The sequence below is a fragment of the Chenopodium quinoa genome, unplaced genomic scaffold (genome assembly GCF_001683475.1).
Source record: "Chenopodium quinoa cultivar QQ74 unplaced genomic scaffold, ASM168347v1, whole genome shotgun sequence".
Classification (NCBI taxonomy): domain Eukaryota; kingdom Viridiplantae; phylum Streptophyta; class Magnoliopsida; order Caryophyllales; family Amaranthaceae; genus Chenopodium; species Chenopodium quinoa.
The window spans coordinates 4969182-4980310 of record NW_018745324.1 but is presented as its reverse complement, the minus strand read 5'-3'; the positions used below and the strand labels follow the sequence as shown (position 1 = coordinate 4980310).

The window sequence follows — 11129 nt, the reverse complement described above, 5'->3', positions numbered from 1 at the left end:
AGTGATCCATGTAGCCTTTACTGAAACGATTTATGGTATATGGATTCAGAGGAATGCAGTCTTGTTTACTGGGTGCTGTAAATCTTTTGATGCCCTTGTTAGGGATATTGTCTTTCATTCAGTCTGTAGAATCCCGGCGGGAAGCAAATTTTTGATTGTTTAGGGCTACTTCTGTTTCTCTGGTTTTCTGGTGTTGTTGCTGGTTCTTGATATTTCTGATTCCTAGTTTCTGAGTGCTAATTTTTAGTTTTGGGTTTGTTCTTACTGGTTTTGCTTTTGATTCTCTTTTGGGTTATTGAGTGCTTTGTTGTTGCTGCTGGTTTGCTCTTTGATGCTATTTTCCGTTTTAAAAAAAATAAAAAAAAAATATAAAGCTGCTGGCTGCTGCTTCTCTGCTACTGCTTCTGCCCTGCTGGTTTGTTACCCTGCTTTTGACTGCTACTGATCTAATGTTTTTTCTGTTACCCTGCTGCTCTGCTGTTCTGGTGCTGTGCTGCAGGCTGCTGCTGATTTTTTGTTGTTGTTGTCCTGCTGCTCTACTGCCTTGCTGCTTTGCTGCTGTTGGTGCATTGTTGTGCTGATGCTGTTCAGTTGCTATTGTTGTCCTGTGTTGCTGCTCCTCAGCTGCTGTTGCTGTTTGCCTACTGTTAAGCTGCTGTGATAGTCAGTAGCTGGTCTGTTGTTGCTGTTCTATTGCCTGCTGCCTGCTGCTGATCTAATGTGATGCTGCTGCTTAGTGTTGTGTTGCTTTTGTTGCTGTTGCAGTTGTTTGCGGTTGCTGTTCTGGTTTCTGCTAGAAATGCTGTTTTGGTTTTGGTTGCTGTTGTTTTGGCAGGTGGTGTAATTTATTTGCTGCTCCTGGTCTGGTGTTTTGGCTAGGGTGGCAGCTAGCTCTGCTCTTCTGCTGGTTCTGTTCTTGTTGTTGTTTGCTGGCTCTGGATGGCAGCTGGTCTGGTGTTTGCTAGGTGCTACTGTTCTGGGTGTGGCAGAGGTTACAAGCTTGCAGATTTGCTTATAGATGCCTTGTCTCTAATAGAAAACCTTTGTTTGTTTAGGCTTTTGTTGTTTTGGTGTTTTTGGGTTGTTTGCCTTGTAGTTTGCTGCTAGTGTTGTTGTCTGGTCCTGATTTCCAGAACCCTTCCTAGAAGGTGGCTGGAAATCTAAGTCCAGTTTGTTCTAGGCCCTTCCTAGAACCCTTCCTAGAAGGTGGCTAGGATAGGATCTAGAACCGGTTTTTGGGGGTTGGCCTGTTTCACAGGTCTTGTGGTGTTCTAGTGGTAGTTATAACTTAGCTCTGGTAAGTTGTAACTTTCTCTCTTTAGTAATAAAATCTTATTTTCCAAAAAAAAAAAAAAAGTCTTGATTGGTCCAAATTTTTTTAAAAAAAAAACCAAAAAAAAAAATCAGAAACCCAACCAACCTCCCCTCCCACACAGTCCCACCCTAACCTCCACCAAACCACCACCACTGCCGAGTCCGTCGTCGATCGCCGACAGCCATTCTTCCCACGTCGACCGCCTATTTCTCATGCCATTTTCCCCCTTCCCCGAAATACCCTCCAACCCCTCCGTGCAAGCACCAGTCCATCACAAAAAACCCATTTACCTCTCCCAAAAAACCACCAAAACTCCTCCTCCACCTCGAAACCCTAGCGTCTAGGGTTTTTAATGGTGTGGGAGGAGTTTTTGGGGGTTTCGGGACGGAGGGAGGAGGTTTTAAGGGTTTTCGCAAAGTGGTTTTATGGAGGTTTCGAGTGGTGGTGGTGGTGGCTGGAGTAGGTTGACGGTAAAGGAGATTCGTGGGTTTGAGGGTGGTGGTTCAAGGGGGAAGGACGACTGGGGTTTTCCGAGATTAGTGGCGGCTGGACGGCAGGAAGAAGGTTGTGGGTTGTGGACGGCGGTAGAAGGGTTGTGGGATTGTGGTGGCTGGGGATTCTGTGAGCAACAGGACTAGGAATCTGGTATTTTTTTTTATTTTTATTGTTTTATTGTTTTTTTTTTTTGCTAATTAGCATATATATATATACAAAAGAAATTAACCTTTTCAACAGGTAACCGGTAATTGGGATTGAAGAAAAAGAAGACCCCCCAAAGTTCGGATTATTCCAGTATAATCTAAAGTTGGGATTATTCTACAAAAATTGATGAAAGTTGGGATTATTATTTCTAATTTTTTCTAATTTATATTTGATTTGACTAACGCTATTATTGTTAAATTGCTTCTAATATTAATGTTTATTCTATTATTATTTATGATCACCATATTGCATGTTAAAGGGAATATGTAATTGAAAATCACGTCTAATAAGATAATTTGGACAACCAGCTTTGGTTTCTTTAATCTTGTTATTAATTAAAGTGATCACAATATTTTAGAATTATATGTTGCATTAATATTCAACCAATTTAGCATAATTATACTTTGGAGCAAATTGAATCTTCGTTTGCATGTCTTTGAGATCGCAGGAATCACTTTTCACTATAAGAATAGAGTAGAGGCCAATACGAGCGAATGTGACTCCATGACTCACTTCATACCATCATCCCCGATCCTCCTTTCGTGGTTTCAAACCATATGGAGTTAGTAATCTCATGGATTATGAATGGGGTGTAACCTTCACGGGTCAATCGTTGTTGCCTTTCGTTGTCCCTTAATCGTGGTTGCCTTTGATGATCCGTGAACGGTTTACAAGTTCCTTAAAAACTTTTTGGCGACTCCCTACTTTATTTGTCCCTAATCGTATTATGTCAATTCCCACTTCCTTTGAGTGCCAAGCATATTCACAACATGCTAACGTAGGCGCACTTCAAACGATGCCTACAATTTGCCGACTCCACTGGGGAGGGTTCTTGGTTATTTATCGATTTGAGTGATCAGTATTTAATTAAGATGAGTGGATAAGATTTAAAAGATTCTTGAAAAGTATTCTTATGATTAATTTGGCATTTTTTGCATATACATAGACGTTTTAACGTCACATTTAGGTTTGTCCCATAGGAAAAATTGGATAACCTGGTCGTGAACGAAGAAAATAGGGGCACCAGTCAGATTTCCTTACTGTCGCGCCTTAGCAGAGCTTGACGTGTCACGGCGTAGGGTACCATGTCACGGTGCTGGAGCACCGTGACACGGTAGATTCTGCCGTGTCGCGACAGTTTTGAAATCCTTCCAGTGGCTTTATTTCTCTTCTCATAGTCAGCTTCCTTCGATTTTTTTTGAAAATACGTGTGTGTTCTACACACGTCTTAGCCCCGAGGGATTTAAGCTCTACTAACCCAAAACCGCTCATGGAAAAAAGGGTTCATCCGAATTTTTTTTAAATCCACCCAAACCATGGAGTCCAGTTCGATTTCATCATGAACTCGTGGAGCCGCCCGTTGGCATACACCCTCGAGGGAGGCTGCCTTGCTAACGCGTCCAAACTCTTAACCATGGTACCCTTTTGACACCAAATAAAACCTGACCATAGTGGAACATAGAACTGGACCTTAGGTTGCAAACTATTCTTTGCATCATTGTGCCGACGTGTCCTATGTGTGTATATTTGATTGATTTAATCCTAACCTTAACAATCTTTCTTTGTCTATGGTGGATTATTTTATGACTAACAATTTCCAATGGGACGTTACTCACTTAGTAATTAGCGAAAACTCTAAAATTGACAAAAAAAAAACAAAAAACAAAAAAAAAACTTGTAAAATCACATAAAAACTTGGAACTAATTACCGTGCCATGGCAAAAAAGTCGCGTCACGGCAATCAATACCGTGTCACGACGTCCTATACCGCACCACGGTGCAGGTTTTCCGTGACACGACAGTTGCGCCACGACACACTGCCCAAGTTTAAGTCCAGTCAGCCCCTATTTTGGTCTTCCGTGCTAATTTGGTCTGCGTGTTAGTCATTTTGTTTACTGTTCACATGTCTAGCCATACGAACATACCACGAGTCTTATAACATCACTTAATCACTAACGAGTCATGTATAGTCCACACACTTTCTTTATGTTCCGAGTCGAGTTGTGCACCAGGTTGTTTATGATCGTATACTAGGTTCATGCACCCTTTTTTTCGTCATAATAAAAAAAATGAGTCGGGTCTTTCTCACCTGTTTTCAAATGTCTATTTTTTCCCTTCCTTTCCTATCTTAAGCAATGAGTCAAACAATTAAGTGAATTGTTTGACTTCACAGTACTTGGTCAAGGAGCAGGGGTAGATTAATACGGTTTAAGTCATGGCCGTGACAATCCTCTTAAATCCAAGAGGCGTTCAAAGAGAACTTCGCCATCTCCACATTACTTATCACCTTTCAATGGTCACTAAAGAAGATATTGAGAACATTAACAAATCCATCGAGGCACTATCTTCCATGATGCAAACCCTTACCACTAGGGTCACTACCATGGAACAAAACAAGGTCACTATTTCTACCCTTGACAAATTGAAGGAACAAATGAGTAAAATTTCTAAGGATTTCACTAATGTGGAACAGCCTCCTACTCCTTTGGATGTGAAAGTCAGGCTCCCTACACTAGTGGAAAAAAGGTCATCCGTAACGGGCAAAAAGGGCCGATCCGTAACGGGCAGCGTCCGTTACGTATGCGGCCGTTACGGATAGCCATTGTTATTCGTAACGGGCACCGTCCGTTATGAATAAGTACTTATTCATAACGGGCAAATGAAATTCCCGTTACGAATAAGTACTTATTCATAACGGGCGTTTCAGTCGCCCGTTACGAATACTTCATTATTTGTAACGGGGCATTCCAAACACCCGTTACAAATAACCCCGTTATTCGTAACGGGCACATGTTTTGCCCGTTACGAATAATGGGGTTATTTGTAACGGACGGGTTCTGCCTGTTATGAATAACGGGGTTATTTGTAACGGGCAGAACCTGCCCGTTACGAATACTGTGAGATCTAATTAAAAAAAATAACGGACAGGTGAAATGTCCGTTGCAAATAAGTACTGTGAGATCCAAATCCAAATATTTGTTTTCATGACACAAATATATATTATCAATCATATCATGCACACCAAATTTATTTTACAATTAAAAACTGCTTACAAACTCATAATATTGTAAAAGGTTAATGAGTAAAAAAAATGTAAATATTATAGCTTAAACAGCTTCCTAGAGCAACAGTAATAGCAGAGCAGCAGCAACCATAAGCAGCAGCAACAATGATAACAGTAGCTTCTGCAACAGCAACCTATCCAAACAATGAAAAAAAAAAAATCAAAATCACAAAAAATAGATAACACCAAATCAATAACACAAAAAAGGATGAACTTTTCCCATTGAGAGACAAAGAAAGTTACTTGTTTTGCTTGAATATACCCAGATTTCATTAAGAAAGAATAGAGATTAAAGATAAAGAAAGAATGAGAGTGTGAGATAGAGAGAGCTTCTAAGACAACTCAAGTACTCAACATAACTACAACAAACACACATGCATCAATTGAACCAACATATCACTATTTTGTCAAACGTAAACACTTGAAACGATTAAATTTCCAGCAGAGCATAGGTAATAGAGAGAATAATCGGGGGATAAATGATTCAAAACGGCCTTGACCTTATAAAAAAATTTACTTCAAGCTAGACCTCCTATATAATGTCAGGAAAAAAACTCAATATGAGGGGCACGCAATAATTTTAACTCGGCGCAACACTTTGAACAACAAAATGACAAGGCATCCTTTTGCCTTATCATATGAAGCTAGAATTCTATTAAAGCTGATGATTATTTAAAACTAAATACAAACTTGAACTCTCAATTCCATGTCATAGGTTTCGACAAACAGCAGAAGACTGGAAGACAAACAAAATTCATTAAAAAAATTCCATGCTCAGCTCTTACATATGTTTATATTTTCTATAAAGTTTCCATGCTTAGACCATACCTTTTGCAACGTCGAAAGTAAAGTAGACCGTATTTCAAGTCCTTCAAACATGATTGTCGAGTTATCACTTTGGTTGTGCTGTCAAAAATATAGAGGTATCAAAGTGAACAGGGTTTCTACTTCCTTGCAAACACTAGTAGCCAAAGGATCTGAAAAGATTTAGACAGGTGTAAATTTTATTGAATACCTGACTCGAAGAAGTTATATAAGCCCTTGATATTGAGTGAGTGATCTGAGTATTGTTGCGATCCACCCTTAAAGCCTCCAGATGAAATGCTGCAAGAACAGTCATCAAAGAGTTGAAGGCTATGATAAGATAATTGATTTCGGACAGAAAGGCTAAAACATTGTGAGAAGTTACCTTGCTCAGTGACATGCTTCACATCTTTGAATTCTTAAACCTTTACTTATCTATTTTTATTTCCTACACTTAGCCAACACCCTGCAGATTGGATATAATGTCAAAGATAACAAATAAATGCCCCGAGCAAACTATAAAGGGTAGAGGGAGAATTAATAACACAAATTACCTATAAGGGCACAGGGACAGGTGTGTGATCTTGTAAAATCCACTGTGGAGGTGACCAAAGATTGAGTGGAAATCCAAGGTAAGATGATATTGGCTTAAATCCTTCAGCACTCATTTATTTTCTCTTTTTCCCCAGCATCCCTTCAGAGAAGAACAAAAAAACATGATCAAGTTTAAGAGTTCTAGAGTATATTTTTTATTACAAGAATAAATTTTAAGGCAGGACAAAATCAGTTGTTGAGTATGCAAACTAAAATTTGAAAAGGAGATTAGGACTTTGGAAAACGAACGAAAATCTTCAGAAATACAGGGTATATTATTTCCTGGGATAAATGGATGGTTGGATTGTTAAACAACCATCACAAAGACATACTCTTTGAGCCTATCAATTTCTAATTGTAGCTAACCAATGCACCAAGTATGAAACTAAACATCACATCTTGTAAGAATTCAATACGAAATGCTTAAATACAAACATGTTATTACCTAAATTATTGACATTAGATTTTTTTCTTACAGCACGAACTTGTTTGGTTGCTTAGAGCCTTAGACCAAAGTACAATGACATTATTCAATCTGTATGTACTAGATTTTATACAATCTTTAAGTATCATATTCACAAAATCACAATAGCTTAACTACATTCATCTAAATTTTTCAGTTTTATATTTGTGACCGTTTCATGAAGAATTGATTACTTGGTAGAACATATTTAGCTATGAAATATTTTAAATTTTCTTAAATTCCTCTTATCTTTCACTAAAAATCTAACAAAATGAAAATTGGTAAAGTTAAATTCATAATAGGCTAGAGACTAGAGAAAGAGAACCCCAAGGAAATTAGAGCAAATTAAATCTACAATCATATGTATCAAATTTTTCACCCACAAAGAAGAATTAAAAAATAAAATTATACTTGAAAAACACAAACCAACTAAATTAGTTGACATTCACATTAAGTTACGTAGTATATTTAAGCTTAAACTTTTCAATTTAGTTAAAACAAATGTTATGACTACATATCTTGAATAGTTGAATTAAGGTGTTATTAAATTATGATCAAGAGTTAGCCCAAGAAAATATTCAATGGGTAACATATAATGCGATCAAACATGGGCTATACACTTATACGATGTATAATAATAGTCATAGCTACTAAATTGGATACTTGGACAGCTGAATTTTTTATTTAAACAGGCCCATATGTATTAAGCTAATAAGCCCACTATGATCTCAATATGATGATATCTACCCTTCACTTTCACTTCTTCAGTATGTAACATGTATGTTTTGTAATTAGGAGTTTACCATAACCAAAGCCATTTAAGTATTTAACAAGTCATCCTGATTTCTGCTCTAAAAAACTGCAAGCAATTTGAGCAAAATTCCAACAGTAAGCTTGAACAGAAACGGGCAAACATTACCATGAACTATTGAGTGAACGAATGTATAAAACTAGAGTTGTAAACTAGAAATTAACACCAATGCAGTATTTTTCATGGAAAAGTTGATCATAGTGATTCATGGCAAGCCATATTTTTAAAAGGACAACTCCAAAACACGAGCTAAATCAAGTTTAATTACTTGTAATAAGCAAAAGATTATACTTATACTTCCAAAATAAGAACTCCAATGGATACTCCCATAGTTTGACCATGACAATTTATTCGTGGAGGTTGTACTAGCAGCAGCTGCAACAAGCAAACAACACGAATAATTCAAGAGGATAATTAATTGAGACGGAAATGAAAGTAAAAAAAGAACAAAACATTATCATTTTAGACCATAAAAACAGAAGCAGAAGTTCATTTAGGACTAGTACCTTCTTAATTTAACTTATTAGCGCTGAGTTTCCAACTCCTAGTGCACTTTAAGGCATTCACCAACTTAGGTTTCAAAGATAACAATGTCCTTTCAACTCCCCTTTACTCAGTATAGTACGCGTCATAAGAAGTGGCAACAGACATAGGAATAGCCAGGAAGTCGCGAGCCATCCTTGATAGCTAAGGATACTTACAGCCGTTATCTTTCCACCAGTGCAGCACGCTGAAATTCCCCACCCATGACAAGATAGGCTCCTCTAGATAACAAATCAAAATCACTCTTTTGGGCCTTACCATGCACAGATTGCATTCAGTGACAGTACTCCTTCAGCAAACTCAGATTTTCACTCAGTAGGAATCATAGAATTTTAAAAAAAATAAATAAATAACTTGTGAGAATTACAAAGGAAGTGAAAACACAAAGAACAAGCATTATTTCTACCACAACACTTGCCCAAAACAAAACACATCCAACAAGAATTACAATAGTTCATACCCGAAATCATAACATCAATTCTAACGGAATAACTAATGACAATTAAGACAACTCCCACCTCCAAAAAAAATCCCAAATACCGAATTCAAAAACCCAAAAAATCCCATCAACTAATCTCAAGAAAATCACATCAAATAACACAACCAAAAGACAATTAAAAGTGATTTGAAAAAAAAAACCCAACAAGATACATTCCTCAAATTTTAAAAAAACAAGCGTAGATCTACAAAAACTACATAAGAAACCCAGGAAAAAAAAAAACAGAAAATAGAAATTGGTTACGGGAATGAATTAAGAGTATTTAACATGATAAATGACATCCTTATATCCATGGAAATGCAGTATCATCCGTGTTTTCATACATAAATGCCCAAAACTACCCAATGTCACCCCAAATGCCAAAAATGAATCAAATACAAAATAAAGCAAATTAGAATTCAAGAATTTAAAGAATTAGATGCTCAGAAATCAATTCAAGAAGAGGAAAAAACAATTGAAGGACTTCTTACCGCCGGCAAAGATATCACCAAGAGTTCCGTCACCGCCGGTTACACCTCCGCCCAAAAACGACGTCGCTTGGGAGCTCGTGTATGAAGCCGCCGGTCAGATTGCTCCTCGAAATGAGAGGGATTGAGTTTGAAATGAGAGAAAGAGGTGAATGACGGGAGGAGAGGAGAGGAGAGAGAGAGGGAGTGAGGGACTGATGAGAGAGATAGAGGTGAAACCCTAAAAAGCCAAGTATTGGGCTCCTCTCATCATTTGGGCCAAGTTTGGGCATTTACGTGTAATATAGTATTTGTAACGGGCAAAATAGTGTCCGTTACGAATACTTATTTATTCGTAACGGGCACTAATTTGTCCGTTACAAATACATACGTATTCGTAACGAACACTATTTTGCCCGTTACGAATAAATAAGTATTCGTAACGGACACTATTTTGCCCGTTACGAATATCTTAATTGTAACGGGCAAAGCTTTGCCCGTTACAAATAACCTGTTACGAATGAGATTTTTTCCATTAGTGCTAAAAAGTTCTCCACTGCTGATATTCCAAATTTCAAGCCTATTGACAATCCAATATTCCATTTAAAGGCGTTCTCTGCAACTATGGCTCTTAAGGGATTGGACGTAACACTCTTCCCTACGGTGTTCCCTCTCTCCTTAGAGCATGCTTGCCAACAATGGTTTTATTCCCTAGATGCTAAGCGTGCTGCGACTTGGCAAGATGTCACCGACAATTTCATGAATCGTTACAAGTGTAATATTTAAACTAAAACTTCTGATCGTGAACTCTCCATTCTCAAACAGAAAGAGAATGAAGGCTTCACCGCTTATCTGAACAGGTGGAGGGAAACGACCTCACTCTTGGTAGATCCTCCCAAAAAAAGAGAGATGGTTCACCTCTTTATTCAAAATCTGACTCTCAAATATAGGGAACATCTCAAATTTCTTCCACTGAACACTTTCGAAGCTGTATACGACATCGGCTTCAATATCGAGGATAAGCTAATAAAGACTGCTGGTAGTAACAATAATAACACTTTAAAAAACAAGAAGAACGACCATCCTTCTTCTTCGTCTTCTAAGCACGAAAATACTACCAACAATATAAGCCAAGTTGATCTCAGCTCTTGATGCTCCATTGCTTAAGAAAAGGAGAACTTACACTCCTTTAGGATTGACTTATGATGCGGCCTTTGATCGCCTTTACGGTCAAGGCTTGATTACACCTATTGGGCCATTTCAAGAGCCAAAACCTGAATAAAGGAGCGCCAAATGGAATCCCAATGCCCATTTCAAGTACCATCAAGGAAGGGGCCACACTACCGAGCAATGTTGGAATTTGAAGGACGTCATTCAAGACTTGGTGGATGCAAACAAACTTCCTGTCCCTCCAGGCGGCAAGAAGTAATAAAGACTAAGTGCACAGCAAGTTCATCATACAAGATTTCATGATATTTTTTCTTAATCATTTCCCTTTTCCCCATTAGCCTAACATAGATTTCTCTTTCTGTTATTTGATCATTGTGTTTGTTGATTCACCATTTCCATCAATAACAAGAGCATTATTCCTTTATATCTCGATCATGACTTTCTTATGCGAAAAAAAAATGTCGCACTAAAACAAGGTACACGAGCTATTTGAGGCACCTTTGCAACCATGTCATTCCCCGTAAACCATTTTCAATCACATATCCATTTCTTCATTAACCACTTTGAGCCTCGTCTAACGCCTGGCCTCATTTATTCAACCCACATTCACCTAACCCTGGGATGGGAAGGTGTGCAAATTGCGTGACATTCAGAAAGCAAGTTCAACTAAACAAAAAAGAGTGAGTATATATATATATAGTGTTCCAATGTCTCCGAT

The 11129-nt window shown here is 37.9% G+C and overlaps 1 long non-coding RNA gene across 5 annotated transcripts; it reads right to left on the bottom strand.

Moving 5' to 3' along the window:
• Window positions 1-4973: 4973 nt before the first annotated feature.
• LOC110712651 lies at window positions 4974-9517 on the bottom strand. 5 transcript variants are annotated; one of them, XR_002509636.1, is made up of 7 exons: window positions 9266-9516; window positions 8260-8585; window positions 6440-8128; window positions 6271-6351; window positions 6097-6185; window positions 5910-5987; window positions 4974-5215 (listed from the first exon to the last, which is right to left on the bottom strand). It is a non-coding gene; the product is annotated as an uncharacterized LOC110712651 (long non-coding RNA). The 5 variants fall into 5 exon arrangements; XR_002509635.1 differs by having other exon boundaries at window positions 6440-6579; window positions 8022-8128; window positions 8260-9502; XR_002509638.1 differs by having other exon boundaries at window positions 6440-6579; window positions 8045-8128; window positions 8260-9501.
• Window positions 9518-11129: the final 1612 nt, after the last annotated feature.